Genomic DNA, 18,553 nt, shown 5'->3' on the forward strand with positions numbered 1-18,553 from the left:
TCAACTGATTTTCTGTTCCTTAATAAAATGATAAAAGTCCATACAAAAGCTTCATTCACAGTTTTAACTCTAGCTCATTAAAAAACAACTATAATTATATTTTATAATTAACAACCATGGCCATTATAATATTGTAATTATAGCAATCATTTATACTCGTAATAAAGCTTGAGGTTACACAATTTAAAATATACTATACAACCAAACAACAAACTATAAAACTCATTAGTTTTCGAAATCTCAAATACCTTCTACAAATATTCCTCGTTAATAAACTTATAAAAGTATAGACAGATTTTATACTTCTAAATTTATTATTATTATTACTATTATAATATAAACATGTCTGTAATAAAATTTATTACCAGCCATGATTCAAAAGGGATACTATAATTTTATTAAGTCGATTAATAAAGAATTCTGTGCGCATAGTCCGAGCAAGGCAAACTGCTGTTGCATCGTTAAGGTTACTTGTAAATGGTTTAATTGTCGTGTAACCTAGAGGATATTTATAAATAATGAATAATATTCGACATACATACCGTGCATGCTTGTATAATACGCGCAATTGTCACCAAACCGGTCAGTACCATAGGTATGAGTGTTTACGTTTATTTCTCTTACATTTCCCTTACATTTCATTTTCTCTTACATTTCAGTTCTGATACAGTTCGCTAGGGGCGCTGATTACCCATAGGTACATTTCCAATCAGTTCTGATACAGTTCGCTAGGGGCGCTAATTTCTCATTTTTGTAAAAACAAAAAATCTCATACATAATCGCTTCGATTCTCGGTCAGGTAAACGAATATGTATCTTATCCAAGGCGGTCACTACACGGGGTTAGTAGTGTAAGACTCGCAACTCAAAATGTTTTGATCTGGCCCTATACGCGTGCATTTACGCGTGCCGTTTTTATCGAAAACATTATCTTAGTAATATATCGATTATCGATCTAAACCTCTCGTGAAATATACATGAAGTTTAGATTCGATATAAAGTAACAAACAGCATTATTATAAAACAAAAACCCGACTGCTTCAATAATTAATGTAACAGGAAGTAATGTAGCTTATGACATTCCCACAATTAAGGCGAATGTTAAAATCCCTTAAGACGTTTAAGGTGTAGGGCGTGCGAAAAATAAGACATACATACATGCACTCGAATATCATTCTAAATACGACTATATATCCCCGAGCCGAGAATAACATTATCTAACACATTACGGAATCGCTTTATCAAGATCTAAAAAAGTGCAAACGATCAAAAGACAATAACGACGCTTCATTCTTGATGTTTTATTGCACAAAACAAGCAATTAACGATAATTTGAACATCTTCTGAACCACGAGTCAATTTGTCAGACCATTAAACGTTTTTCATCAGAACGACGCTTGCACAATAACATTTGTTGCAATCATGACGGATGTGCTTTGCATGGGCAGTGTTCCGTTCATTGTGGTTCCGTGAAGCTTAGTTTTTATATACATAGGTGTTATATAAATCTCGAGTGTCACTATGTCCGTATATGTCGATCAGAATGCACTCAATCGATTCAATTAAGTTTTACGTGTGTTAATTCGAATCAAATCAAATCAAATCACTTTATTGCGGAAAACCTAATCAAAGCTTAAACCTATCAAAACAGGTGTAATATTACGCAATATCCGCTGTATTCCGGCCACATGGACATACATTATATATTAGTTCCCATAACATTCGTTCATATAAATAATGAGTTCTCTTTTGTGGTTTTAGAAACTTTATTTTCATTAACAATTACAAACCTTTCATTGACTTCAAAAATAGGAGAGGTCCTAGGTAGGTAGAATATCTGGAGACCATCAGTGTCGTCTAAATTATTTTGTGACAGGACGATTGCTTTTAATCCATAGTTCTAAATTATTCCTTGATGACGTATTGGATTTTCTTATAATATAAATAATTCATAGACTGTTTTGAAATAATTTAATGATTACGACATTGAACACATGACCACAATACCCTTTATATGTATATCTGAATGCGTCATGAAACTTAAATGATTTCATTGTTAAACTATGTGAAGTCGTGTAAGACCTATGTTTTATTTGTAAACTGTAGTAATTATAGATGAATTCCGTGACACAGCTACAAATGTGATTTTTAATTATAAAAATAATTATATTCCACCGTATCACAATAAACGGACAAAAAGTATTGAATCACCTTCTTCAAAAGTTCTAAATTATCACATTACGGCAAATTTTAAATAATCAATATTATATTACGAGTATATTTATGTACCTACCTAGCAGTAATATTTATATTATTATACTTGCGGCACGTAAGAAAATCAAGGTTGAAAATATATTGAATCACGTATTCCTATTCCATGATCGGAAAATTGTGTACGCTCTATGAGTAGCTATGATTGTAGCGTTTGAAATTGGATTTCGTACAATTATATTGAAATATAATCTTCACAACCAACTAAATTAAACTATTCCCATCCATCAGCCCTTTGAGGTCCACTGGATACTCTGGCCTACTCTAATTGACGCCATTCCAAGTCATCTGCATTCTGAACCCAAATATTTCCAATCTCAACTATTCTCAACAATTGTTTAAATTTAATTGTAATAATTGCCACCGCGATCGAACGATGAACAATATGGCTACAGTTTCGTCATATCGAAGAGTCATAAATAAAACCAATATTTCGTTTTTACCAAAGTCTAAAGTAACTTGTGATTTATAAAATCATCGTAATCTTTTTGCGACTGTACACTTTTTAGTTTTCGGATTCATAGCTGGAGACTTATGAAACTGTACAAGAAGTTTGAAGAAAATATGTCAGACAGTTTTTACTGATCGAATAAATAAACCAAGAAACGTTTCGTTTTATAATCTAGAAAAGTGTTGCAAAACTAGGTACAGCCTGTTACATTCTGTTGCATATTTATGTCATCTTACAGAGTACGACTATTAAGCAGTTATTACAGTGTAACTACATACGTTAAACTTTATACTCGTTTTTAACTTACTTAAAGCTGAATACTTCACATATTATTTCTTGAGTTTATTTGAAAACATTGTAACTATACTATAGTATAGTTACAATGGTACAATGGTATTTAGTGTTTATAAACACTAAATGAGTAAAGATTACTCATTCCTAACAAGAAAATGTAACCAGTTTTGACAATTGAAATTGTCACTGTCATACATGTATAATGTATAATCGTGTATAATGTAGTTTTTAGAGCATTTATATTTCGCCGCCCTTTTTATTCAATTTCGATTTGTTTTTCCAGCACTTAACTGCACATGTCGGCATTGTTCCGCGTAAATTACACCATGACAGCCATAAATGGCTGACACATTTGTCATCCGTTTAAGCCATAAGGCTTCCTTCAATTACAAGGCGGTGAGATATCTATACTTATATATGTATAAACATAACAACTATTTGATCATCCATGTCGGAGAATAAAATTTCTTATGTGTATACCTATGTGAAGTATATAAAACAAACATAGGTGTACCTACTCTTAATAAACAGTTTTAATACGTTATTAGGACTTAGCTACACATCCGTTATTTAAGGCTCTATTTAAATCAAAAGAGAGTTGTTTCCTGAAGTTTTTGCTAACGTTGACTATATAATGACTAGCTTTTTTTTAATTTCAAACTATTAAATAATTAAAATGATTCTCCAACATTAACAATTCTATAAAAACATAGAGAAATTTGTGATATTCGCCTTCTTTACAATTTAAGTATCTAATAGAATGCTGTCTTTCCTAGACCGCCACTTTTCGTGGAAAACGAACCGTGAAGTTTTAATAGTAATACGTTATGTAATAACTAGATCACATTACTTACGTTTACCTTATGTAATAATACGAGTATATAGCTAACTGAAGACTTTCAAGCATTTAACATGTAAATTCTGAACATGATACTCATCTTCGCAATATTACGTCTTTTATTTTGCATTTTTACGCCACAAGTCTTGTGAGACTTTACAGACATTTCTCGCTATTATTTATGAAATGAGGCACTACAGACTAAGTAAAACTTTTCACTTAAAAGTGCAAGATAATATTGATAAAAATGTAATTTACTGTAGGTAATCTTTTATTCTTACTTAAAATATTACATTTTTTCTATTTTTCCTATTTTTCTATTATTGACTAGTTGACTTATTAATACGCTTTTTTTTCTATTTTTCTATTATTCACTAGTTGACTAAAGTCATGTTTGTAAATTGACTATGGCATTTTGAATGTTTGCCTATTAGAAACATATTTTATCAGTTGAAAATAATATAATATTATCAATTACGTAAACTACGTTATAACTCGGATTAACTTGATTAAGAACACAGTTTTCATTAATCAAAACATTAAATTAATGAAATCCGGTAAATATTTAGTTAGTAACGGTTTTCATATAAGTATTATGTAATGTTTACAACATAGCCCTGTGTACTAACGTAATTTACTCATTAAATATGTATTTAGGTGCGTAAGATGCATCTGCGTTGCGTTGCGACCCACTTGTAGGCCAGTTGCGGCTCGAACACCGCAAAACTACTGAAATACGAAGCTGTAGGATCGTTCATTTATGTTACTTAATAGTCTTAATCTTCTCAATGGTTGTTTTGAAAAATATTTCTGCTGAGTACCAGATTTTTATTCCTTTTATTTTAAAACTCATATTTTACTAACAATGACATTGATTAAAGTTGCACAAACTTTGATTTGATTTCTTTTTACAACGATAATAAAGTTTACTATAGTAAGTTTTTTTACCCAAGGTTGAAATAATTTTATTTACAAGCTCACTTACAAAAGAAGACCTCTAATTAATAATTATACGATTGATTAGTTTACAATAAAATTAAATTGCCGTAGAAAAATAAATTAACATGGTTATAGATTTTTCAAAAATTTGGTGTATTTTATTTATTAGATTAATATTTGATTACTGTTAATGTTACTAGTTAAGTTCATAAATAACTAAGTTACTTCGTATCTAATAAAAGTTAGGGCCCTTCCTTGCAAACAGTGCATACAGTTTCATTACTACGATGACTCTATATAGGTTCAAAAAATTGAAAAACTAGTAATAAAAAAATATTTGCATTTCAAAACTTATTTGATTAAGACAAAAGTGTGAAGGGAATTTGTGTAGAAATAAAAAGCAGGAATAGTGTTATTTTATTTTACAATTTCAACTAAAAACGCTTATGGACTACCGATTTAACAATTCAATCAAAAATCTTTGACGCGTCCTTTGCTGTTGCTACTCCAGTTGGTGTAAAAACCTGAAACAAAGAAAACTAATGTTCATATTTTCGGAGAAAAGGGGTTATGATATAATTTACAAAAAAAAACTTATATTATATGTAAGGTAACTATAAAGTCATACATTTGTACAACTTAAATTATATTTTAGTATTTATTTATTGCAATTGACGACCCGCGTAGCTGAGCGGTCACCGGTATACCGGTCTGACAAAGGGTCCCGGGTTCGATCCCCGGCCAGACAGATATCTAAATGATGAATTTAGCTTTCTGTTACTGGGTCTGGGTGTTAGTGTATTTGTCTATGTGTGTGTCCATGACACCCGCGGCGCAAGGAATCCTAGTGTGGGGCTTTAAGTGTAGAAAGCGTATATTTATTTATTTATTGCATTGTTCTATTCGATACTATACTATACGAGATTTAAAGTCATAAATAATATAATATTTCCTGTCATTCCTACTTTATAATATGGCGAAATATCTTTTTCAAACTTTAACTTTGATAATAAAGTAAAAGTATTTACTGACAGATATAGACTTTCTCATTCATAATATTAGCTTGTAATGTTTATAAAGTCTAAGTCTAAGTCTCTCTCATAAAACTAAGTTCAATGACCTTGCATCTTAGAAGTACCCAAACGGCAGAGTAGTTTACATAAATAATCTAGCCAATACAAAAAACAATATTGACTGCAGCATCTGCGGAGAAAACGGCTTTCTCCGATCGCTAGTTTCTCTTATCTAACTGTGGGCGTTACTGTGATCCGTTACGTCATTTGATTAATTTGTCCAGTTGACAGCTATCCACAGATTAAACTATACACATAACATACGCATTTTTTTCTAAATTATAACTAAGATTCTTGCATGGTTTTCGTTTAAATTGTTTCGATTGTGTACGTTTCGATTTTATAAATCTAATGAATAATTTATTTTTTGCGGAAATTTAAATGTACTATTATCTATTAAAATTAATTTTGAATTTCACAGGGGATATTCTTAAAAAATATTTTTCAAACTAAGATGAAACCAGTGCTACACAGTATGTTTCATTCCTTTAATATTAAATATCACCACAAATATAAATAGTTTTACGAATACTTCAATAATGCATAATTATGTGTGGTTCGCAGGGAAATATAAATTACAAAAAAGAAAACTACCAACTGGCTAAGCTTTAGAATTCTGTCATAATATATTACCTACATTAAAAATTATGATTCATATCAATTAAAACAGGTTCTACCTGCAGCATTCCTACGCTAACATGTATACATCTCAATTTATGTTATCTGTGGCACTTTATTGACGTTGTAGTTATCTGTGCAATGCATAATGTGCTGACTCACTTATCATGGGCGGGGCGCTTGTAACGCCTTAACATTTAAAAAGTATTAATATATTATAGTGATAAGTAATAGACATAACTTACTATTTATTATCTAGTCTAGATTAACAATAAATCATAAAGTTCAAGGCAATTTAATTTAAACATTACACATACAAATATCTTTTCAAAATTACATTTCCGATTCAATGTATAATAATATCATTAATATAGCCACAGTTAATAAAAACGTTACGAATTATTATTTATTTGTCTCTCAGTGCATACATCACTGCTATTTAACAGATATAGAAGCAGACAGGTGCTTCCACCATGTAATTATTAAAAAAACTTAACAAAATAATAATTAGGATGATTGAACTTCTTTTGAATGTGCCTTTGGTTAAAAAAAAAACATGATATTCCATTGTATAATCTGTGTGATCAATGGAACTTGGAAGGTTCATGACTCAGGTGTAGGTAGGGCTAACTGTAAGCTATACATTACGTAACGTCTACAGGGAAACAATGCTTGTGGTAAATGGTAATAGGTATTTGTGTGACTTAAGTACATACAATACGACCTTTGTACGGACGATGAATAAGCGGATACCCCGATCATATTTTAAAATGTACTTCTTAAGGCACCTTAGTGATTTGATTAGTAATACGATATTAAGTAGTTTTTGACCTCTTGTTTCATTTTTGTAATGTTTGTATAGGAGTAGGTTTAAAGAATTACTCAAAATTTACGCTTTACATACGACATATTAACGCTGCATATTTTTATCTTATTAATTATTAGGTATAAGATATTTATAGATTTAAATATCATTAAATTCTAAATTAAAAATATTTTACATCAAATATTATAGATGGACAAACAAGGTAAAGAAATTCGTTTGCACAATTTACATAATCAGCATATATCTCCAAGTCAAATAAATCTTGTGTAAATAAAACTACTCTCGACAAAACTAGTTTCGTACCAACAACTTCGTTTTGTCTATGATCTCATACTTGAAATTTGGGCAAACGTAGGCGACAGAAAAGGACATAAAGGTACAATAATTATGCATAGATTAGTAAAGATTACTCACTCCTAACGAGAAAATGTACCCAGTTTTGAGAATTGAAATAGGTGCGTAAAAAAGTTTTGCCACGTCTCCGTGCTAAAATGTTCCTAAAATATTTGAAATACTTATTTATTTATTATGTAACTTATGCAGTATTAGTTATTTATTCGTATTGTCTCTAAAAATATTTTTATTTGTCAAGAATTCAAAAAAAGAACTTACTATAATAAGCCTTTTGCGGCTTCATTCAATTTCAAGGCGGCGACGTATCTTTACTAATCTATGTAATTATGGTACAATTTTGTATCCGGTTAACAAATATGGCGATTAACATTATTGTAGGTTTAATTTCCTTACCTTAAACTAAAAATAGCTTGCACTTGTTAAGCGCCTTGTTCCGGTGCAAAAATAAACTATACTTTATTTTAAGTTATAAAGTGTTCATAACAGAGATGTAGAGTAAGTGTAAAAAGATAATATAAAGAAGGATGACTGCATTTATGTAACGCCTTATTGCCAGTAATTGTTGATTTAAACATCATTTAAAGACAGTTCTCATATTTTTACTGTTATATTCCGTAAAACTTTGAGTGTGTTACGGGAGAATATCTACAAAAGGGCAAAATATGTAAATATTCCTACATAACATTTACAAACTATTTTAGAACTAAACAACAACAAAACAAACAACAACAACAAAAATAAAATTAGACTTTGACCATGTACCTACCTACTTAACCTATGAAATACGTATTTGTTTTTTAAATATATCTACTTGCAAATTAAAAAGGACAAACCAAACATAAAAGTAAAAAGAAAATAAAGACTATGCAATCTAAGTACATCGTTAGATAACTCTTTTTTAAAGATTTTCCTGTTAAATTTTACATCTTTGCAAATTAAATGAATGATGTACAAATATAAGCTTTTATATAATAGTTAGCTATTACGTTTATGAATATTTACTTAACGAATAAGGAAACATTGTTTTACGAGAACAATAGTGTAACTGCTCTACTAACCTACACCAACATTCATATAAATAAAAACTAGGTAGATTATATTTAAAATTATCTTAAGACCAGTGTATAAAATTGTATACGATTCTGTACCATTGAATAAAAATACATATCCTAAAAAATTAAATGCCTTAAAAATAATTTGTCATAATTTCTGTTTGTTATTAATACGCGACAAATTATATAGTGTAGCCCCGTGGTGTTCCCAAATCCAATCCTAATATTTTAAGCTGCAATAAAATATTTTTTATTTAAAAAATATTTTTTATAATCTATGTATGTTGCCACAAATTTCAATCTCCCTCTGACCATCTGGCTGATGACATCCGACCAAATAAAGATGATTGCACAACCATTTACCTTGAATAAAATATCGTGATGTATGGAAAAGCGATGCTAAGTATATTAGATTGGTCTTTCACAAACAATAAACTAGAATATATTATACTTCAACACAGTAGTGTTTGAATATATGAATGGTAAATTAGCGTAGCAGATGTTTGAGTTATGCCAACATAATTCTAAACTTTTCCAAAATTTGATATAAAGTAGGCACTTAAACAGTACATAAATACAATTTACGAGTACATACATACATGTTGTTGTACATCCATTATTATGTTTATTAACATACATGTACTTTCTATTCTTGATGTTGTGTACATCCATTACTTCATTTAAAATTTCTTATCTTGTTTCAAACACAGTAATCGACATTATTTAGGTACTACTGGTGATTATTTAAAAAAAAAAGCTCATAAAAGTTTGTTAAATATCTTATAAAGTACTATCTTACTATAGTTCTATCAAGTCCTTACCTACACCTACGATGATAGTAAAATTACAAATCCAACTTATTACGTCGTCGACGGGCGACAACTCCATAATTGGTCAATGATATAACATTCGCGGCTACCTACTGATTAGTAATGAGTAATGATAGAACTACGGAAATAATATTATTAAGTGAAAGCTCATTAGGAAACCCGGTGCGTTCCGAAGATTACGAAACTCAACGGCATGCGGATTATGCAAATACTTTCAAGATCAAAGCAAATATCGCATAACTAACTGGTTGGTTAGAAACTGGTATTTTGTTTGTCACTTGTCAAAGTTGCCCTAAGGCTGTTTGGTTGAGAGGACGCGTATTTGACAGATAACAAATAAGTGCGATGTTATGTTTGACATATGGGTCTGAAAAGGAATACATTACTCAATATGCCAATAATTATGTATTTCCTTCGATCACTAATAAAAACTAGTGATCGAAGATTTTCTCCTCATTGTATTTCGTTTATTCCCCTGAATTATGGGTACCAGGAACCCACAAATAAGTAGGTAAACACATAAACAATCCCGATAATGATTATTAATCTGAAATCATCATTTAATTTTTTTCTTGTCGACGATAAAACCCGAAACTCTACATACACTTAACACTAGCAATTCGTCGAATTGACTACTATGTATTTTTAAGAACATAAATTCCTCATCTATTATCGATGTTTAATCTTCAGGCCTTTTTATGCCAGTAAATAAATTACAAACTGTATAAGCAAGCAGAAAAAATTATTGTATAATTTTTTTTTATTAAAAAGTACTAAAATTACCGATATTTATTTATCGACAACAAAAATACATGCTGATTCAATTTTTTATTTATTTAACCTATAATGACATGGCCGCTACACAACATATGATCAGGAGATTCCGGATCTCTATTACGCGCCAAAACAAAATGGCGGCTATAAATCATTGTACAATCAAGCATCCAGTAGCCCAGACCAGTAAATGGTAATTGAGCACAAACGGAGCCAAGGCCCACCACGTGTGGACTCAGTGTCGACATACGCGTGACTATCCTATTACGTGGTTTTTGAACGAGCCACTTATTCGAAACATGTAATCTGTGCTAACTTCTTATTTGGCTGTGAACTTCGATTACTTAAAGCTGGTATAAAAAAGTTAAGGCAAATGTACAATTTGGGGTTCCGCGCCCAAACCATAGATTAGTAGCCCAAACGGTAAAAACGTAACCCTATTAGGTACTAAGCATCCACTGTCCGTTCAACATCGAAAAGTAGCATTTTCTTGTATGGCAACCCTCATTTATTTTCAACTTTTATTATTTTTGCTGTCATAGTGACCACCCTTACGCGTACTCTGTAAAATTTTCAAGTATCTACTATCTATTACGGTTCAGGAGATAGAGTCCTGTGACAGACGGATGGGTTCCGTTTTTACCTAATCCCAAAAATAATAGTGGTCCCACTTGATCACCTAAATATATATAACAATACCTGAGTATGTACGCAGTTAAATTATTTAACATATAAATTATTCATCTTCAACATTGACAAAGGCGTGGGCTAAGTCGCTTTTCAACATGCCATGTATTATTTGAATATGATAATACGTTACACGCAAAAACTACCTACTACATACGTGCCATTAACGACTTGGATTCTTTATTAGTTTTTTGTAGTGTTACTTATACGGCGAATTATATTTGACTACTAAACCTACTACCCAAGATACTACGAGTATGTAAAATTCTACTGTCAACAATTTGTATCGTGATCGTAATAAACTTTAACATTTGGGAATATGAATTAACGTATAATATGAACATAGATAAAACTTTATGATTTTAAGTAGCACTAGAGTTCACAAATTCTGTTTTGTATATAAATCAAAATACAAATGTAAATGTTTTGTATTAGTTTGTTTTGCTTTCATTGGTTTTTTATATTCAACTGTTTCCCTTACAAAACTAGAAAGCTAATATTGTATGTAGTAATAAAAATAGTTTACAATGATTTGCCTTGGAAACCATTTTTTATTACTAAGAATTAAGGAAAGTATATCATAGGAAATATATTCATATGCTATGTAATCATATAGGTACAATATTTGTATTAACGTGTACACACTTCAATATTTATAGTGTACACACTTCAAGAGTTTCCATTTGAAACTGACATCGTAATAAAATATTATTTTCCCCATTCACCTATTAAACTTTAAAAGATTCATATTTTGAGCGTATCCATAGCATAAGACGCAATATCAACAAATTCTTGTACTACAAACAAAAAACTATATACCGCAGCGCATCTTAAGATTCCACAAACGGCACAAGCTCGTAAAATTGTTATTCTGCGGCCGGAGTGACCTTTAACTCGATGCAGTGCAGCCAATGATCCTAGTCCGGTCACGTAGTACATTTACAAACTAAGTACTTTTGTACTACTATTTATTCTGTGGTTTTGCACAGATAACGTAATAGGCACACGTTGCTCAATTAGGTGTACTTTTTCTAGGTTTGGTAAGTGCGGTAATCATTTGAAAATTACAACTTAAAAACATTGATTATTTTATAGAAAAGCTACCTATATTAATATACATAATATATCATAATGTGTTTAACATTTGCAAATTTTATGAAAAGTAAACATTGATTTTTATCGTCATAAATCGATAAAACTGTAAATAAGGTTCGAGTATTTTCCTTTCTATAACAGTTACAGTCGATATCCATAAACTTAAAGTAGAATATTCAACCCAATCATTATTAAATTAAATGTCTGATAATATAGGAGTTGTCTACTGCCTGTCATTTACAAAATTTATAACATAACTAATATTGGCAGACAAGCCGATCTTTTGTAAGATTCAGAATGAATTATTTATTATTAAAACAGGTTTACAATCAAGTCAATTACAAGAAAGTTTTACTATACGTACTAGTATAGTTACATAAGTCCATATGAGTAAAGAAATTTATTTTTTATGCTAATATAATGGCTTTTATAAATGGAAATTGCATAATACTGTAAAACAAGTCCGTATGTAACATTGCAATTATAACGGATTTAAACGATATTGGTGAACCTGTTATAATTAAATAACAGTTATTTTGTAATAATAATAACCGATATAGCAAACACATATTTCAATATACATCAACAAAACAACAATCGAAACAATTTGATAATTAATCAATGTACAAAGACACGATTAAAACACACAAGTTAATTATAATTTAGTATTTAAAATTCGCCCTATATATTTATTTCAATGTAACCACCAATCAATTCTACCAAGATTAAAAAGACTTATGCTCAACAACTACTTATAATCTACTCATCTCGATCAACATAACATCGTCTGAAAACTCTACAAACTTATACGCAAATACGACTTATATGCAAACACGATACGATGCTCCCTTCCGAAATGTTATTAGTTTTCTTTTTAATTTCTTTTATAAGTAATGATTGTATTTAACGTTTGAAGGAATCACTGCAAAACGCCTACCACGAAAAGTAAATAGGTTAAGAATTCTAAATGAAGTTAGTCACAGCTTAAAAACGCAAGTTCGAACGCCGCAATGACATATCGTTTGATCTCTAAAACCATAACTATTACTACGAATCACTGCTACTACAAAGAAGATATGTAGCTGCCGTAAGGAACTGAAACCAAAAAGCTAACCTATATATTTAGCCGGATTATATTACACACGTGACTGTAGTAATTAAGCTCCCACTGATATAGAGCTTCCTTACAAGATCACAGCGAAGCGTCTGGTTCGCCTTGAGCTCGCATAGCGCAATACCTCGCCTCGTGTTACGCTACCTACGCAGTCCTACCACCCAGGCTTCCTATGTTTTTGTATACCTCACCTTGAATAGATTTACTATGTATGGCATGTAAATATCTAATCAACGTTCCGAACATAAGTATAAGTATAATAAGGATATTGTAACCTTTGCAAATGCCGTGCATTCTTACTGCAATATTGTGCACAAAAAAACATAATACGTATCAACCTCAAAGTCGCATTTGAAATATGTAGCTATGTGGAGTTGTTTACTCACAAGAACACAATATTATTTATAGATTAAATCAAGGATAAGTTGAATCAAACTTTTGAGAATTCGTCTCAAATAAACTAGTTTCTTTTAATTGAAGAGACATGCACTTGAAGTATTAAATAACTATTTTCCCCATAATTTGGGAAGTGCGGTTATTTCCAACGTAATAACTTCGAGCTGACATAACACTAGTTCCCAGAAGCGATAATCGTATATATTTAAGTAAGAAAATTAACGCCAAAACAACTTTTTACCCATAATTTGGCAATGCTGGTAATTTGTAACGTCCTGTTACCTCGGGCTGATGTAACGTGATCCACATTTAGATTGGTTCCACACGAAACCTGTATGAAACACGTTTCATTGATAGTGGAATGTAAGCAAGTTTGTAATTTTTTTGTAAGTTTAAAAGCGGCAAAGAGTTGTAATATTGTTAAACAAATAACAATGTAAGTGTTATATCATGAAATTGACTTGGAATTGTACATAATTAAAATAGATAATCTGTTAATATGTTTCGTAGATAGTGCTACGGAACCAGGTGGAATCACAAGTGGACTGCCGATGACAAATCTATACTAATATTATAAAGAGGAAAACTTTGTTTGTTTGTTTGATTGTAATGAATAGGCTCAAAAACAACTGGACCGATTTTAAAAATTCTTTCACCATTCGAAAGCTACATTATCCACGAGTAACATAGGCTATATTTTATATGAAATATATTTGATAAATAGATTTTGATTTTACGGTACAAAGTTTACCGGGTTAGCTAGTATAAAATAAAATCAAATGTACTTATATCGTGAAACACGTTTATAAAAGTCTTGTCTACGGCTAATTTCAGAAGGAGCCTCGCTTTGCTATATTTCTAATGAAAAAAACCCCTTCTAGTGACGGGTTTTACTTATCTCGAAATAGAAAACTTCAAGCTGAACCGTCACATAGACGGTTTTGTATTCCAGTTGCGGAAAATAAAGACTTAAATTTTAGTTCTAAATCTGTGTTTACGAACGAAGTACATGACACCCACAATAGAAACGTTTAAGTTTAAAAATATTTTTCTTTTCACATGCACTTAGCATCAATCAGAATGCTTTATCGATCTTCAACACGCATTTTTACGCTAGTGATAATAGTACACATTGGGGTCAGTGTTACTGTGGCGCAACATGATTGGTTATGGCAATTGGTGGCCAGTATGTAATGTTATGGCCTAGCAATTATGTCCGCGTTGTGATGCCCTAGTTAGTTCAAAACGGAATGCGCAGTTTTCCGCAACTTCATATATAACATGTCAACGTTACGCTTTCGATTTTTAAATGTAATGTTTATGTGACCGGTTACATTTTTACTGTTTTTTACCACGGAATAGTTACAATTAAATATTTTTGTTTTAAATTATTTGTTATATTCAATACAATTAAAATACAAACATTGCAGAATGTAGAGGCATTTTTCATTCTCTTACTAGATTTATAAAAATCAAAATCGTTAGAACATTTTCTTCATATGTCAACTCGAAATTGCATAAGATAAGTGAACTATATTTAAGAAAGATATGATAAATATGCAATCAGTGTAAGTTATTATTAGATGGATGGTGTTTTTAAACTTAATCCAATTATGACTATAGTAGATCAATTAAAGCCTTTCATTTTTTTTTTTGGAAATCAATTTATACAAATGGACAGACAAACTTGGTTTATACTACATATTAATCTTTTAAAATACGAACAATAACTGAAATTAATTATGTATACAGTGACAAGTGTAAAGTATGCCGTTCAGACCACTCATCTCAATGCCGCACGTGAATAAAATTGATACAATTCATTAATTATCATAATTTAGACTTTAATTAGCTCTGAAAGTGTCCTTGTACACTTTCGCCCTCATACATTGCATGCATGCAAAGTTTTATAGAAACTTCACTACTATACTATTTATGAGCATAAAATATGTTTTAAAATATATAATATATGTTCTCCATAACGAAACACCTTGAGAAGTGGTGGTAGTTGTATTGACAATCATAAAGTGCTCTGTAAAGAACCTATTTTGAATAAAAAAAAAAATTGATGTTGATTTGATTATTACTGACAAACAGTGCACAGCGTCATTTTAAAATAGTTTGTATAAAATATATAAGTATTACGAATAAAAAATCAAAAATTCTTTCCTTAAGCGAGTATATAATATTATGGATGAAGTTGTAAACTATTAAATCATAAATAGTAGAAGATACAACTTAGAAGGAATTAAATATATCAAAAATATAGTAGGTATGTACACTTATGTAGTATGTGTATATTAAGAACATTATAATGTATCACAATGTTACGGCGTTACGGATATTTAAATACCTAATTAACCATGGTACGCGACCGTTACACCCTTATTCGTTTCGTTCCTTCGTTTGTTATTTCAAATCACTGTACTCCCCTTAAAAAAATACTACTTTTTTTTAATAAGCCCCCGATGTATTGGAGTACATATTTCTTCATGATGGGTTTGTTATAATATGAATATACAAATTTGCTTAAAAATCTTAGCATACGCGCAAATAAGTATATGTTACTTTCAATGTTTATAAAAAAACAACTTAAATCTACCTAACTTTGAATAAAATCTGTAGTTGCATTTTCGCTATGCGTAAATAAATATATTTACTGTGAATTGGGTCAAATTACATTAAATTTATCAAAACAAAAACCAAACGGTCCCAAAGAACTCGGCGCAGTTATTTGGGACCGTTTGGTAGGCTTGGGACTTAGGCTCATTACTGTGTGTAATGCATGGTGTGTCAGGTGTGACCTGACACACCATGCAAAAACATTTAATTTAAATGAACAAGCTACCCACAACTGCCGTTTATAATGTAATTTATAATAACAGTAAAAAGCTATCGCGTAATAGATTAGAATAGTTATTCAATTTACGTAACATGACGTGCAAGCAAATGAGTTTAATTTATTTTGTTTATCATTCAAATATTCCATTTGATAGTTTTATTTACCATCGTATCGTTATTTTAAATTTAAATGAGGAAAAAATGGCATTTAAATTTAAATAAAGAAGGAGTAAAAATATTTGTATTCTTACACTTCGTTTTCGGCGTGACTTCATTCATTTCTACGGAATATTTTTAGATACATAAGTTTTCTGTTAATTAAAACAACAAAAGCAAACGGTACATAAGGCCGACAAAAATGCAGTATTTATATTTTGAATGAATTTACATTTTACTATAAAAGTTGTCCTCTTAAGAATCCTATAAATGGTAGACTTATTTTAAGTTATTTATGTTAGCACCATTACGCAATTTGTAGTTCATCCCACGTACGAGTATCTTAGGTAGCCTAACCGCAGGTTAACCGCGGCCTCACGATACCGCAAATATCTTTAAACTCACAAACTATAATCTCTTTACATGTAGTTACGGTAAACGTTTGCCGCCACAATGTGATATTTTATTTTAGATAATTGTATATTTTTACCATCATTTAATAATAAAAACCTATTTTTTGTCTATGATCATAGACTTTTTAAATTGTCTTTTTTTTCAAGTTATTATTTTTTATCTTGTACTTACCTACATTTATGGAGATTTATAGTTTTAAAAGCAAACACATTACGAAACATTTTATGCAAATATGTTTGTATTAAAATTAAAATATTAATATTTACAAATTAAATAATTTACATGTATTGTATGAGTGGTTACATTATGCTAATTTTATATTGTATGTATAATTAATATTGTTATGTAAATTAATATAGGTACTTAGTGAACATAGAGCATTATAATAAAATAATTGTAGAGTCAGGAATTTAATTTTGAAACACAAATTTACCATGTATTGATCACATACTTGTCTATGTTACGACTACTTAAATTATTATAAAAATACTAACCGGGTTTGTTTGTCAACAGGCCGTAAAGGAGCGCAGACCATTCTTCCGTCGTACGAAAGCCACAGCGCCTCCTGACGCAGCCGAATCGGAAACAGCCACAGATGCCATAGAGACAACCACAAACAAGTTCACAAGGCGCGGCAATTCGAAATTCAAGACCCCGAAGGATGAGAAAGATGCCGCGCCCGAGAAAACGCGGGAAGCTGGTGAAATTGAAACTCGAACGCGGCAGCCATCTTTGTTCGGCAGCGCGGCGCGCAGTGAGCGACCAACGCGCAATTTTGTTCGCCGCCGGCCTGGAGGGGCAAATTGTGAGTCCGGTTTTCCTTTCCCAACGCTTACAGCATTATCTCGAGAATGTACATGACATTCTCGCTTCTATACACAGCGTTTACCTCACAATTTTATCTATAATAGCGTGCACATTTTCTATAGTATGTTGGTACTTGTGTCGACTGGTAGAGGTCGCGTAGGTTCTCTGCGGTCGGAGTCGTATCGAAAGCTGCGGCGCAATTGACTTGATGCAGATTTTCCTCTAATTGAATGTTTTCTCTAAAGGTCTAAGATGCGCGTATATTGCAATCTCGGAATAGTTATGCACTCTTACTTAGTATAATTATCAAATGTAATGTTAAGCTCTCTCGAACTTTATAGATAAAATTATCCCGAAAATCTCAAATATGCTGCCTTATAAGCTTCATTTAAAAATAATAAGGTTCTGGTATACAAAAATGTATGTGTGTTACATGTATTCCTATATTATAAGAATATATGTAGTATATATTAGAATATATTAGAATGTATGGAGTATATGCAAGAGTTGTGCGTAGAACTTTTTATGATTGAACTGCAAGAGACTTCAGCGCAACATCTAAATCTGCCTTATAAAAGTAATGTGGTAGGCTACATAGCTATATACGTATAAAAAACAACAAGAAATGAGTAATCAAAACTTGACCGTATCTGCGTTTAATACAATCCACTATAATGCTATATAGAGAGCCACATACATACTTAAGTATATATTGGTATGGTTA

General features: G+C 30.9%; 1 long non-coding RNA gene across 1 annotated transcript; it reads right to left on the bottom strand.

The window, feature by feature from the left end:
- Positions 1-5,199: 5,199 nt before the first annotated feature.
- LOC140757636 (uncharacterized) lies at positions 5,200-18,190 on the bottom strand. The gene is made up of 2 exons (XR_012104003.1): positions 17,517-18,190; positions 5,200-5,316 (listed from the first exon to the last, which is right to left on the bottom strand). It is a non-coding gene; the product is annotated as an uncharacterized LOC140757636 (long non-coding RNA).
- Positions 18,191-18,553: the final 363 nt, after the last annotated feature.

The sequence above is a fragment of the Epargyreus clarus genome, unplaced genomic scaffold (assembly GCF_041222505.1).
Source record: "Epargyreus clarus isolate Ecla_fem2 unplaced genomic scaffold, WU_Ecla_fem_2.2 ptg000004l, whole genome shotgun sequence".
Taxonomy (NCBI): domain Eukaryota; kingdom Metazoa; phylum Arthropoda; class Insecta; order Lepidoptera; family Hesperiidae; genus Epargyreus; species Epargyreus clarus.